Source organism: Equus caballus, chromosome 16, assembly GCF_041296265.1.
Source record: "Equus caballus isolate H_3958 breed thoroughbred chromosome 16, TB-T2T, whole genome shotgun sequence".
NCBI classification, from domain to species: Eukaryota; Metazoa; Chordata; class Mammalia; order Perissodactyla; family Equidae; genus Equus; species Equus caballus.
The window spans coordinates 47,123,332-47,138,626 of record NC_091699.1 but is presented as its reverse complement, the minus strand read 5'-3'; positions in this window follow the sequence as shown (position 1 = coordinate 47,138,626).

Below are 15,295 nucleotides of genomic sequence, written 5' to 3'. Positions count from 1 at the left end.
AGACCAGTATCTTTCACCATACACAAAAAGTAACTCAGAATAGATCAAGACTTGAAGGTAAGACATGAAATCATAAAACCCTTAGAAGAAAATAAAGGCAGTACACTCTTTAACATTGGCCTTAGAATGAGCTTTTCAAACACCGTGTCTACTCAGGAAAGGGAAACAAAAGAAAAAATAAACAAATGGGACTTCATCAGACTAAGGAACTTCTGCAAGGCAAAGGGAACCAGAACAAAATGAAAAGACGACCCACCAAGTGGGAGAAAATATTTTCAAATCATATATCTGACAAGGGGTTAATCGCCAAAATATATAAAGAACTCACACAATTCAACAACAAAAAAAACCCACCACAATCAAAAAAATGGGCAGAGGATCTGAACAGATATTTTTCCAAAGAAGATATTAAGATGGTAAATAGGCACATGGAAAGATGTTCAACATCACTAATCACCAGGGAAATGCAAATCAAAACTACACTGAGATATCACCTTACATCCATTAGAATGGCTATAATCAAGAAGACAAAAAATAACAAACGTTGGAGAGGATGTAGAGAAAATGGAACCCTCATACACTGCTGGTGGGAATGCAAACTGGTGCAGCCACTATGGAAAACAGTATGGAGATTCCTCAAAAACTTAAAAATAGAAATACCATATGACCCAACTATCACACTACTGGATATTTATCCAAAGAACTTGAAATCAACAATTCAAAGAGACTTACGAACCCCTATGTTCACTGTAGCATTGTTCACAATAGCCAAGACATGGAAGCAACCCAAGTGCCCATCGACTGATGACTGGTAAAGAAAAGTCCTACATATATATACAATGGAATACTACTCAACATTAAAAAGAGACAAAATTGTCCCATTCACAGCAACATGGATGGACCTTGAAGGTATTATGTTAAGCGAAATAAGCCAACAACGAAAAATAAACACCACATGATTTCATGCATATGTGGAAGATAAACCAACACATGGACAAAGAGAATAGATTAGTGGTTACCAGAGGGGAAAGAGGCTTGAGAGTGGGAAAAAAGGGGTAAAGGGGCACATTTATATGATGACTGACAAATAATAATGTATAATTGAAATTTCACAATGTTATAAACTATTATGACCTCAATAAAGTAAAAAGATGACAATTGAGTTTCCTTCCCTATCAAAAAATAAATTTAAAAAAAATAAAAATTATAAGAAAAATTTTTAAATGTGTCCTTGATAAAGAAGATGTAGTAGATATACACAATGAAATACTACTCGGCCTTAAAAAAAGATGAAATCTTGCCATTTGTGACAACAAATTGGATGGACCTTGAGAGTATTATGCTAATAAAAATAAATCTGACAGAGAAAGACAAATTCCATACAATTCACTCACATGAGGAAGATAAACAAGCAGATACACAGATAAGGAGAACAGATTGGCGGTTACCAGATAGGAAGGGAGGTGAAGGGAGGGCAAAAAGGGTGAAAGGGCACATTTATACTGAGATGGATGGAAACTAGATTTTTGGTGGTGAACACGATGTAGTCTGTAGAGAAGTTGAAATATAATGATGTTCACCTGAAATTTATATAATGCTATAAACTGATGTTGCCTCAATTAAAAAATATTTTTAATATGTCCTTGATCAATTTCTGTTCCAGTTCCTTGCTTCTCCTCATAGCAAAATATGCTGTCACTTTTTCCACTTCTGTTTCTACCATTTTCTCTTCAACCCATTCCAGTCACGCTTATTTCCCTCTTTTTTTTTTACTAAGACTGCACTGATAACATCATCAGTATCCCAACTGGCCAAATCCAAAGGTGGTTTTTCTGTTCTTACTTTATGCATTCTCTCTACATCAGCCTACAGAGTTAACTACTCCCTCCTTATTGAAATACACATTTTTTTTAAAAAAAGGCAAACAACAAAATCATACCATTTAGTCCATCAATACTTTAATATATATCTCTAATAAGTGAGAATTTCATAAAAATATAACCTCAATATTATTATATCTTTCAACATTCACAATAATTCCTTAATAGCATAGAATATGTATATACACCAATAACTGAGTTTCCAAACATAAAGCAGAATTCTCCTGTGCTCTCCTTCATAGTCAACCACTACCCAACCACCAGACCCTGGCAAACACTGATCTGTACTCTGTCCCTATTGTTTTGCCTTTTTCAGAATGTCATTTAAAAGGAATTATAGTTCATGGCCTTTTGAGTCTGGCTTCTTTCACTTAGCATAATACACTTGAGATTTCTCTATGTTGTTGTCAGTATTCATTTGCTTTTATTGCTGAGTAGTATTTCACTGCATGGATGTTACCAGAAGTTTTCACCAGTTGAAGGATCTTGGAGTTGTTTCCAGTTTTTGGTGATTACAAATAAATCTGCTATGTATATTTGTGTACAGTTTTTTGTGTGAACCTAAGTTTTGTGCTTTATTTGGTTAAAAACCTAGGAGTGGGAGCTTCCAATTCTGGCACAAAATGATATTGACTCAGTTTTCCCTTGTCCTCCCTCCTAAATACACTGAAAATACTTCAACAGACAATCATGAAAGGACTCTGAAATGTGGAAACAAGGTGGATCAGCTAGGAACCTCCGATTTTAAAAGATATATCATGAAGAATTCCTTCGGTTTTCTTTTTATCTATTGTATATCTCAGAATGAATACCAGAGATATCTGCAGCCCAGAACCACCAACAGGTATAGGGAAAACAAAACAAAAACAAACAGAAAACGAAGAAAAGCCTGATCTGGCCAAAGGAATGAGAAGTGCAGCAAAGACTAAGCAGAGAGACCCATACCCTGTGGCAATGACAGACTGAACTGCTTGCAGCAGTGACACCAGTACTCAGATGAGCCAACCCATTCCAAGCCCCACACTGGAAGCAGTAGGCATGCTCTGCCCACATCAGCAGCAATAGTGGAAACCAGGCTTATCCATCCAGTCTCTACCCCACAGCAGCTGGTGGCAGTGGCCCAATCTGTCCTCAGCAGCAGTAACAGAAGAACCCAGGTGGGTCAACGAACCACATTTTTCATTTGCTGGCAGAAGAAGGCCTGATCCACCTACAGCAGCAACAACAGAATCTGGGACCTTCAACCCATCTCTCACCCCAACCTAGATGGAGGAAGGGAGCTGTAGCAGGCCTAGTGTCTTCTAGCCTTCCACCCAGTAGCAAAAGGCAAGCCAGACCCAGAAGCTACTGGCTGTCCAGCCAGCCACAGAAGAAGATCCAGAAGAGGAGTCTCCTAGCCCTCCATCCAAAAGCAAAATGCATTCCAGGTAGGTTCTTCCATCCTCTAGTGACACCAGCAGAGATAGAATGGTAAACACACTGGCTCGAGGTGGCCAAAGAACAGATAAGAGTACTGCTCTCCATTCCAGAGGTCCAACATGTCTAACCCTCCATCTAATGACAAGAAGGGACCCAGAGAAATAACTTCAACCTTGCAGGTGGCAACAGAATGAATCCAGGGGAAGCACAAGTGGAACCAAAAGAACAAAGCACACCATAATTGATTTAAGGAGCTCAGAAAAGCAAATTCTCATTGGAAACAGAGCCCACAAAAGTAGGCCAGAATCTACATGGTAAACCAAGACAGGATGCTGCATTCTAAAATGGAAGATTTAAATATCATTAAGAGTTTCCCAACATAATATCCAAAATGTGAAGCATCCAACAGAAAATCACTCATCATACAAAGAACTAATTAAACCACGACTTGAATGAGAAAAGACAACTGATGCTGAAATGAATTAGATGTTGGAACTATCTGACAAAAATTTTAATGCAACCACCACAAAATTGCTTCAGCAGGTATTTACAGGTTCCCTCAAAGCAAACAAACAAACAAAAAGAAAACCTCAACTAAGAAATAGAAGATATAAAAAAGAACCAAATAGAAATTGTAGAACTGAAACATATGATCATTGAAAAAAAAAAGAAAGAAAAGACTTGTCAGATGGGCTCAATAGTAAAGAGGAGAGAACATAAGATAATATCAAAACCCCGAGGGTAGATCAATAGAAATTGCTCCACCTGAACAATAGAGAGAAAATAAACTGAAAAAAAGATGAACATAACTTCAGGGACCTATGGAAAAATAATGAAAGATCTAATATCTATATCATTGTAGTCTCAGAAAGAGAGGAGAAGGAATGTGGGGCTGAAAAAGTACTAGAAGAAATAATGACTGAAAACATCTCCAATTTGGTGAAAGATGTAAACCTATAGATTCAAGGAGCTGTTCAACCCCCAAAGAGAATAAACCAAAATAAATCCACAACAAGATACATCATAATTAAACTTCTGGTAACTAACGACAAAGAAAACAATCTTGAGAGCAACCAGAGAGAAACAATGCATTACCTATAAGGAAAAATAGTTCAAATGACAATGATTTCTTATCTGCAACCATGGAAGTCAGAAGGAAGTATCACACTTTTCAAGTGTTGGAAGAAACAAACTGTCAAACTCAAATTCTAGAACCACCAAAACTATCCTTCAGGAATGAAGAGGACATAAAGACATTCTCAGACAAAGGGAAACTAAGAGAATTTGTCATTAACAGATTTATCCTTAAAGAATGGCTAAAAGAAACTCACAAAACAGGAAGGAAATGATAACAAAAGAAGACTTAGAACTTCAGGAATGAAAGAGCAATAGAAGGCGTAAAATTAAGGATAAATATAATAGACTATCCTTCTCCTCTGAGATTCTTAAATCATATTGGATGATAAGAGCAAAAATTATAACATCTGTTGTGGTGCTTAATGTATGTAGAAGAATCCCTGGGACCATTAAAAGTGGGGAGAATGAGGGGACAGAAATAGAAGTAAAGTTTCCATACTTCACTCAGAATAGCAAACCTCAAGACCAGCAAGCTGTGATCAATTATGAACATATATGGTGATACCTAGAGCAATTGCTGTAAAACTATAAAAAGTGATTTGCATTTTACATACATTATGCATTTTAATATTTTAATAACATTATATCTGTACAATAAGCATTTTAAGATATAGATTCTTAAAAACTGCTCAGGTAACTCACAGAAAGCCAGGTAAAGAAAGCTGTCTATAAGAAACTCGCTTCAAACACAACAAAACAGGTAGGTTAAAAGTATAAAGATGAAAAATGATATATCATGCTAACAATTCTTTTAAAAGCAGTAATAACTATAATATCAGATAAAGTAGGCTTCAGATCATAAAAACATTAGTAGGGACAAGAAGGGATATTACATAATGATAAAAGGATCAATGCACCAAGAAGACATAGCAATCCTAGTTATGTATGCACCAAACAACAGAGCTCTCAAGTGTATAACATTCAAATTGATAGAGCTGAAAGTAAGATAGATAAATCCACAATTACAGCTTGGACTTCAACACCATACCCTCAGCAACTGATAGAACTACTAGACGGAAAATTAGAAAATATGTAAAAGAACTGAACAACAGCATCAAACAACAGGAGTTAATCGACATTTATGAAACACCCCTTCCAGGACCAGAACACACGTTCTTTTCAAGCACTGAAGAACATTCACCAAGATAGATGCATCCTGCTTCATAAAACAAACCTCCATAAATTTAAAAGAATTGAAATAATCCATAGTATGTTCTCTGACATAATAGAATAAAACTAAAATTCAAACATAGGAAAATCTTCTAACACTTAGATAATAAACAATGAACTCCTTTAAAACAAAAAAAAAAAATGGGTCAAAGGAAAAGTATCAAAAGAAATTTTTTAAATACATGGAACTGAATTAAAAATGAAAATACAACATATCAAAATTTGTGGAATGAGTGTGAGAGGGAAATTTATAACATTAAATGCTTACATCAAAAAAAAATAAAAAATAATCTCAATTCCTACTTCAAGAACCTAGAAACAGAGCAAAAGAAACCCAAAAAAATGAAGGAAGGAAATAATAAAAATGAGAGCAGAAATAAATGAAACACAGAACAGAAAACAATAGAGAGAAAAATAAATAAAACCCAAACTGGCTCTTTGAGAAACAAATTGATAAACCTTTAACAATAGAAAAAAATTCATAGAATATAGAGGGGGATGTCACTACAGATTCAGCTGCCATAAAACACATAATAAAGGAATACTATGAGAAACTTTACTCTCATAAATTCAACAACTCAGAAGAAATACATCAGTTGCTTGAAAACCACACAATACCAGATCAATCAGATGAAATGGATGACCTAAATAGTCCTATAGCCATTCAAGAAATTGAATTTGTAGTTTAAAAGTTCACTAAAAACAAATCTCCAGGCCCAGATGGCTTCAATGGAGAATTTTTACCAGATATTTAAAGAAGAATTTTTACACCAATTTTTACATAATGTCTTCCAGAAAATAGAAAAGCAGAGACTGCTTCCAATTTTCATGAGGCCAGTATTACTTTGATACCAAAATCAGACAAAGGGAACTAAAAAATATATATAAATTGTAGATTTATATCTACATATATCTCTCAGGAACTTAGATGTAAAAATACACAACAAAATATTAGCATATCAAACCTAACAATGTACAAAAGGAATTATACACCATGACCAAGTAGAAATTTATTCCAGGCAAGCAACACTACTTAAACATTCAAAAATTAATCAATCAACCATATCGACAGGCTAAAGAAGAAAAATTATATGACTATATATATAACCAGAAACAGAAAAATCATTTGACAAAATCCAACACCCATTCATGAAAAAAGTAATCTCTCAGCAAGTTAGGAATAGAGGGAAAATACTGCCACTTTATAAAGAGAATCTACAAAAAGCCTACATCTAACATCATATTTAATAGTGAAAGATTGAATGTTTTTCCCCATGATATAAGGATAAGACAAGGATGTCTACTCTCATCAATTCTTTTCAACATTGTACTGGAAGTTCTAGCCAAGGCAATTAGGCAAGAAAAAGAAACTAATGGCATCAGATAGGAAAGGAAGAAATAAAGTGTCCTATTTGCAGATGACATGATTATCTACATAGATAATTCAAAGGAATGTCAAAAAAAATCACTCCAAAGAAAGTGAAATGCCTAGATAGCCACTTAACAAAACATGTAAGGATCTGCAGGCTAAATATTACAAAATGTTGATGAAAAAAATCAAGGAAGACCCAAGTCAATGGAGAGACATATCATGTTTATGAACTGTCGGACTCAGCAGAGTAAAAATGGCAATTCTCCCCAAATTGATGTACAGTTTTAATGCAATTACTATCAAAATCCCAGAAAGGTGTTTTGTAGACATAGACAAGCTTATTCTAAAATTTATATAGAAAGGCACAAGCACTAAAGTAGCTAAAAGAATATTGAAACAGAAGAATCAAATGGGAGGAATCACTCTTCCCAGTGCTAAGGCTTAGTTTATAGCTATAGTAGTCAAGACAGTGTGGTATTTGTGGAGGGGTAGACATATAAACCAATGGAATTGAACAGAGAACTCAGAAATAGACCTATACAAACATGCTTAACTGATTTTTGACAAAGGAGCAAAATTTATTAAATGGAGGAAGGATGGCCTTTTCTTTTTATTATTTTTTTCTTTTTTGCTTGAGGAAGATTAGCTCTGAGCTAACATCTGTGCCAATCTTTCCTCTATTTTGTATGTGGGTCACTGCCACAGCACAGCTTGATGAGCAGTTTAGGTCTGCACCCGGGATCTGAACCCACAAACCCGGGCCACCAAAGCAGTGCACACCAGATTTAACTACTATGACATGGGGCCAGTCCCAAGGATGTCCTTTTCAACAAATGATACTGTAGCAGATGGACATCCATGAGCAAAAAAAAATGAACCTTGACCTAGTCTCACACTTTATACAAAAATTAACTCTAATTGGATCACCAAATTAAGTGTAATAAAATGTAAAAATATAAACTTTCAGGAAAAAATGAGAGAAAGTCTAGGCAAAAAGTTCTTAGACTTGATAGCAAAAGTACAATTCATAAAAGGCAAATTGATACATTAGACAATCAAAATAAAACTTTTGCTCTATGAAAGACCCTGTTAAGGGGATGAAGACAAATTATATGATGGGAGAAAATATTTGCAAACCATATATCTGATGAAGGACTTGTATCTAGAACATATTTTTATCTTTTGTTGCTGTGGTGGTGGTGGTTGTTGTTGTGTTGCTGAGAAAGATCCACCCTGAGCTAACATCTGTTAACAACTTTCCTCTTTCCTATTAAGATGAGCCCTGAGCTAACACCTGTGCCAATCTTCCTCTATTTTACATGTGGGTCATTGACACAGCATGGCTGATGGGTGGTGTACGTCCACACCTGGGATCCAAACCCACCAACCTGGGCCTCCAAAGTGCAGCACACTGAACTTAACCACTAGGCCATGGGGCCAACCCCTATATTTTAATCTTTTTATCCAGCTTTATTGAGGTGTAACTAAAAATAAAAGTTGTATATTTTTAATATGTACTTCTTGATGGTTTCATATACATATACATTGTGAAATGGTTACCACAATCAAATTAACACATTCATCACCTCACGTAGTTACTTTTTTTGTATGAGAATACTTAAAGACTACTCTCTTAGCAAATTTCACGCATACACTTCAGTATTAATTATCTCACCATACTGTACTTTAGATCCCCAAACTTATTCATTATATAACTGAAAGTTTGTACACTTTGACCAACACCTCCCCATTTTCCCCAACTCCCAGCCCTTTGTAACACAGTCCAACTTTATTAGACTCCAAGTATAAGTGAGATCATGTAGTATTTGTCTTTCTCTGGCTTATTTCACTTAGCATAATGTCCTCCAGGTTTATCCATGTTGTCACAAATGTAAGTATTTCCTTCTCTTTTCATGGTTGAATAATACTCCATTGTATATATATCCGCTCATCCTTTGATCCATATCTTGGCTTTTATGAATAATGCTGCAGTGAACATGGAACCACAGACATCTCTGCAATATAGTGATTTTATTTCCTTTGGATGTATACCCAGAAGTAGAATTGCTAGATGATATGGTAGTTCTATTTCGAATATGCTGAGGAACTTCCCTATTGTTCAACACAATAGCTGTACCAACTTGCATTCCCACCAGCAGTGTACATGGATTCCCCTATCTCCACACTCTCAGCAACACTTGTTAGCTCTCATCTTTTTGATAACAGCCATTCTAACTAGTGTGAGGTTATATTTCATTGTGGTTTTAATTGGCATTTCCATGACGATTAGTGATGTTGAAACTTTTCATCTACGTGTTCGCCATGTATGTCTTCTTCGAAAAAATGTCTATTCAGGTCCTTTGCCCATTTTTTTTTTTTTTGAGAGGATGATTTGCTCTGAGCTAACATTTGTTGCAAATCCTCATCTTTTTTTTTTTTTTTTTGCTTGTGGAAGACTAGCCCTGAGCTAGCATCTGTGCCAATCTTCCTCCACTTTGTATGTGGGATGCCTCACATACACAGCATGGCTGTTGAGTGAAGTAGGTCTACACCCAGGATCAGGACCTATAAACCTGGGCCACCAAAAGTGGAGCACTCAGCCATGGGACTGGCCCCTTTTCCCATTTTTCAATTGGGTCGTTTGGTTTTTTTGCCATTGAGTTGTATGAGTTCCTTATATATTTTGGCTATTAACTTTTTATCAGGTATCAGGTTTGCAAATATTTTGTCCCATTCCCTAGATTTCTTTTTTATTTGCTGATTGTTTCCTTTACTGTCCAGAAGCTTTTTACGTTGATATAGTCCCACTTGTTTATTTTTGCTTTGTTTACTGTGTGTTGGCACCATATCCAAAAATCATTGCCAAGATCAGTGTCAAGCTGTTTTTCTTCTATGTTTTCTTCCAGGAATTTTATGGTTTCAAGTCTTACATTTAAGTCTTTAAGCCATTTTGAGTTGGTTTTGTATAAGTTATAAGATAAGGGTCAAATTTCATTCTTTTGCATGTGGATATCCAGCTTTCCCACAATTTATTGAAGAGATCATCCTTTTCCCATTGTGTATTCTTGGCTCCCTTGTCAAATATTACTTGACCGTGCATCCATGGGTTTATTACTGGGCTCTCAATTCTGTCCCATTGGTCTATGTGTCTGTTTTTAAGCCAGTACCATACATTCTGATTACTATAGCTTTGTAATATAATTTGAAGTCAGGAAGTATGATGCTTCCAGCTTTGTTCTCTTTTCTCAAGATTATTTTGACTATTCAGGGTCTTTTGAGATTAGATACAAACTTTAGGATTGTTTTTTCTATTTCTGTGAAAAATGGCATTGGAGTTATGACAGAGATTGTTTTGAATCCATGGATCATAGTACAGACATTTTAATAATACTAGTTCTTCCAAACCAGAACGTGTGATATCTTTCCATTTATTTGTATCTTCTTCAGTTTCTTTAATCAATGTCTTATAGTTTTCAGTGGATAGAACTATCACCTCCGTGGTTACATTTATTCCTAAGTATTTTATTATTTTGATGCTATTGTAAATGGGATTGTTTTCTTAATTTCTTTTTCAGATAGGTTTTTCTTAATGTATAAAAATTCAATTGATTTTTGCATGTTGATTTCATATTCTGCAACTTGACAAAATTTGTTCATTAGTTCTAACAGTTTATTGGTCGAGTCTCTAGGGTTTTCTATACACAAGATCATGTCATGCAACCAGAGAGAATTTTATTTCTTCCTTTCTGATTTGGATGTCTTTTATTTCTTATTCTTGCCTAATTTCCTGGGCTAGGACTTCCAGTACTATGTTGAATAGAAGTGGTGAGAGTGGACATCCTTGTCTTCTTCCTGATCTTAGAGGAAAGATCTTCAGTCTTTCACCATTGAGTATTGTGTTAGCTGTGAGCTTGTCATATATGGCCTTTATTATATTGAGATACGTTCCTTCTATACCCAATTCATTGAGAATTTTATCGTGAAAGAATATTGAATATTGTCAAACTGTTTTTCTGCATTTATTAAGATGATTATATTCTTTTGATCCTTCATTCTGTTAATATGGTGTTTTACATTGATTGATTGGAGTATGTTGAACCATCCTTGCATCCCAGGGATAAATATTACTTGGTCATGGTTTATAATAATTTTAATATGCTGTTGAATATAGCTTGCTAATATTTTGTTGAGGATTTTTGCATCTATGTTCATAAGGGATATTAACTTTAATTTTTTTTCTCATACTGTTCTTGTCTGGCTATGGTGTCAGGGGAATGGTGGCCTTATAAATCAGTTTGAAAGTATTTTCTCTATTTTTCAGAAAAGTTTGGGAAGAATTGGCTTTAAATGATTGGTAGAATTCACTATCAAGCTTATGGTCTTGGCTTTTCTTTATTGGGAGGCTTTTTACTACTGCTTTAATCTCCTAACTTATTATTGGTCCGTTCAGATTTTAAGTTTGGCAGATTGTGTGTTTCTAGGAATTTATCCATTTCTTCTATTTGTTGGCATATAGCTCTTTGTTGTAGTCTCTTATGATCCTCTGTATTTCGGTGGTATCAGTTTTAATAGCCACTCTTTGTTTATAATTTTATTTATTTGAGTCCTTTCTCTTTTTTCTTGGTTAGTCTAGCTGAAGGTGTTTCAAAATTGTTCATCTTTTCAAAACAACCAACTCAGTTTTGTCATTTTTTCTATTATCATACTATTCTCTATTTCATTTATTTCTGCTCTAGTCTTTATTATTTCCTTCCTTTTGCTCTCTTGGGCCTATTTTGTTCTTTGTTTTCTAGTTCCTTAAGGTGTAAAGTTAGGTTGTTAATTTGAAATCTTTCTTTTTTCTTAGTATAGGCATTTCTTAGTGTAGTGAAGTTCACTATAAACGTCCCTCTTAGAACTGCTTTTGCTCTATCCCAGAAGTTTTGGTATGTTGTGTTTCCATTTTCATTTATCTCACAATACTTCGATTTCCATTTTTATTTCTTCTTTGACCCATGAGATTTTCCAGGAGTGTGTTATTTTCCACATATACGGGAATTTTTCAATTTTCCTCCTGTTATTGATTTCTAATTTCATACTACTGTGGTCAGAGAAGATACTTAGTACAATTTCAATCTTCTTAAATTTGCTAAGACTTGTTCTGTGACCTAACCTTTGGTCTATTCTGGAGAATGTCCCATGCATGCTTGAGAAGAATGTTATTCTGGAGCTGTTGTATGTAATGTTCTGTGTATGTCTGTTAGTTCATTTGGCCTATAGTGTTATTCAAGTCCATTATTTACTGCTTGATTTTCTGACTAAGTGATCTATCCACTGTTGCAAGTGGGGTTTTAAGTTCCCCATTATTATTGCATTGCTGTCTATTTCTCCCTTCACTTCTGTTAAGATTTGCTCTAAGTATTCAGGTGCTCCAATGTTGGGTGCATATATATTTACAATTGTCATATTCTCTTGATTAATTGACTCCTTTATCACTGTATAGTGATCTTCTTTGTCCCCCGGGACTGATTTGACTGAAAGTCTATTTTCTCTGATAAAAGAATAGCTGATCCTGCTTTCTTTTGGTTACCATTTCTGTGGAATAGCTTTTTCTATCTCTTCACTTTCAGACTATGTGTGTTTTTAAAGCTTAAATGAGCCTCTTGTAGGCAGTGTATTGTTGATCTTGCTTTTTTCAAATCCATTCTCTGTGCTTTTTGATTAGAAAAGTTAATCCATTAATATTTAAAGTAATTATCAATAGAGAACTTACTATTGCCATTATGTTGTTTTCTGACTGTTCAAAACAGTTCCTTTTAAAGTTCCCTTGTTTCTTTTATCCTCCCTTGCTGTCTTCCTTTATGTAGTGTGATATATTTTTCTTTTTGTAGTGTGATGTATTTTTTGTATACTTTAATTCCTTTCCTTAGCTTTTGTGTATCTATTAGAGGTTTTTTCTTTGGGGTAACCATGAGGCTTACACAAAACATAGTTATAGCAATCTATTTTAAGCTATTAAAAACGTACCTTCGATTACATACAAAAACTCTACAGTTTTACTTTTCTTTCCCCCACATTGTGTCACAGTTTACACGTTTTTATATTGTGCATTCATTAACAAATTAGTGTCGCTATAGTTATTTTTATTGCTATTCTTTTAACTTTTATACTAGAGTTAAAAGTGATTTATGCATCACCATTCAGTATTAGAGTATTCTGAATTTGACCATCTATTTAATTTACCAATGAGTTTTATACTTTCATATGTTTTCCTGGTGTTTCCTAGAGTGCTTTTATTTCAACTTGAACAACTCCCTTTAGCATTTCTTATAAGGCAGTTCTAGTGGCGATGAAGTCTCCCTGCTTTTATTTGTCTGATTTTTCTCCCTCCTTCAATCTGAAGGACAGCATTGCTGGGTATGGTATTCTTGGCTGGCAATTTTTTCTTTCAACACTTTGTATATATCATCTTACTTACTCCTGAACTGGGAGTTCTGCTGAGGGGTTTCTGAACTGGGGGTTTCTGCTGAGATATCTGCTGATAGTTTTATGGGGCTGGGGTGTCCCTTGTATGTGATAAGTTGGTTTTCTTTTGCTGCTTTCAAAATTTTCTCTTCGTCTTTGACTTTTACAATTTGATTATAATGTATCTCAGAATAGTCTTCTTTGAATTGATCTTGCTTGGGGTCCTTTGAGTTTCATGTACCTGGATGGCCATATCTCTCCCAAAGTATAAGGAGCTTTCAGTGGTTTTTTCTTTAAATAAGCTTTTTGCCTCTCTCTCTCTCCATATTCTCTTTCTGGGACATCTATGATGTATGTTTGTTCACTTACTGGTATCCCATTATTCATGTAGGCTTTCTTCACTCTTTTTCACTCTCTTTTCCTTTTCATTCCACTGGCTAAATTCAAATTACCTGTCTTCAAGTTCCCTGATTCATTCTTTTTCATGATCAAGTCTGCTGTTGAAACCTCTATAAATTTTCAGTCTGTGATTGTGTTCTTCAGCTCCAGGATTTCTGTTTGGTTCTTCTTTATGGTTTCTATTCCTTAAACTAATTTTGTTCATACATTGTTTTCCTGATTTTGTTTAGTTGTCTATCTGTGTTCTCTTGTACCTCATTCAGCTTCTCTGAGGTGATTACTTTGAATTCCTTGTCAGGAAATACATATATCTCCTTTTTTTTGGCTCAGTTACTGGAACTTTGTTGGTTTCCTTTGTTAGTGTCATGTTTGCCTGATTCTTCATGATCCGTATAGCCTTGTGTTGGTGTCTGTGCACTTAAAGGAGCAAACACCGCTTCCAGTCTTTACAGACTGGTTTTGTCAGGCAAAGACCTTCTACTGTTGGTTCCCCAGGCTGATGAGATTACCTTTGGAATCACAGTCAAGCTGTATTGGAGCTGAACCACAGTGCCTTTTCTAGGCCTGCAGTGGGATTTGTGGTTGGCAGGCCTGTTATAAAGGGCTTGGGCAGGCATGGATTCTAGCTGGTCCATGGTTGGACATGAGAGTCTCCAGGACCCAGTTCAGCAGGGCAGGTTCTGAGGCAAGTGTACAGTTTAGGTCCACAGTTAGGTCTACAGACAGCAGGCCTATTACCATATGCAGGGATGAGTGTGGCTCCCACCAGATCCTTAGGAAATCTCCCGTCAGGACACTGAGTGAGCCCTGGGTAGGCAAACTGGGCCCAGATCATGGCTGAAGGGGGCTGGAACTGAGTTGTAGGGCTGCTTCAGGGTTCACAGCCAAGACTAAAGTCTCCTGGCCTGGTTCTGGAGGCAAACATGGGTGTGTCTCCTACTTGGTATCTGGGTGGGAAGGATTGCTCATGGATTGTGACTTGGATGGGCCAAAGCCAAGTAATAGGGCTGTTTCATAATCTGCTGTCATACCAAGGTTGGCTGTCCTGCTTCCAGGGGCACTGACTGGCATGCCTCCAGGTATGTTCCTATGCTGGCAGAACTGCCTGTAGATGGCAGCTCAGAGGAGCTGGATCGAAATTACAGGGCCATGTCATCATCTCAAGGTATGCAGATAAGCATGTCTCCCACCAGATCCCTGGACTGGTAGGACAGTGCAGACTGCAGCTGGGAGGGGCTAGAGCTGAGTTAAAAGGCTATTTCAGGATCTCAGACAGACAAAGTTCAGCAGGCTTGCCTGCAGGGGCTCCCGGACTGTGACTGAGAGGGCCAGGAGCTGGATCACAGGCCACTTCAGGGTCCACAGCCAGGACAAAGGTCTGTGGACCTAATTCCTGAGGTGTGGACAGACATGACTTCTCCCAGGTTCTTTGATGTATAGTGCTAATAGCAGGATCGGGGCCATACAGGGATAT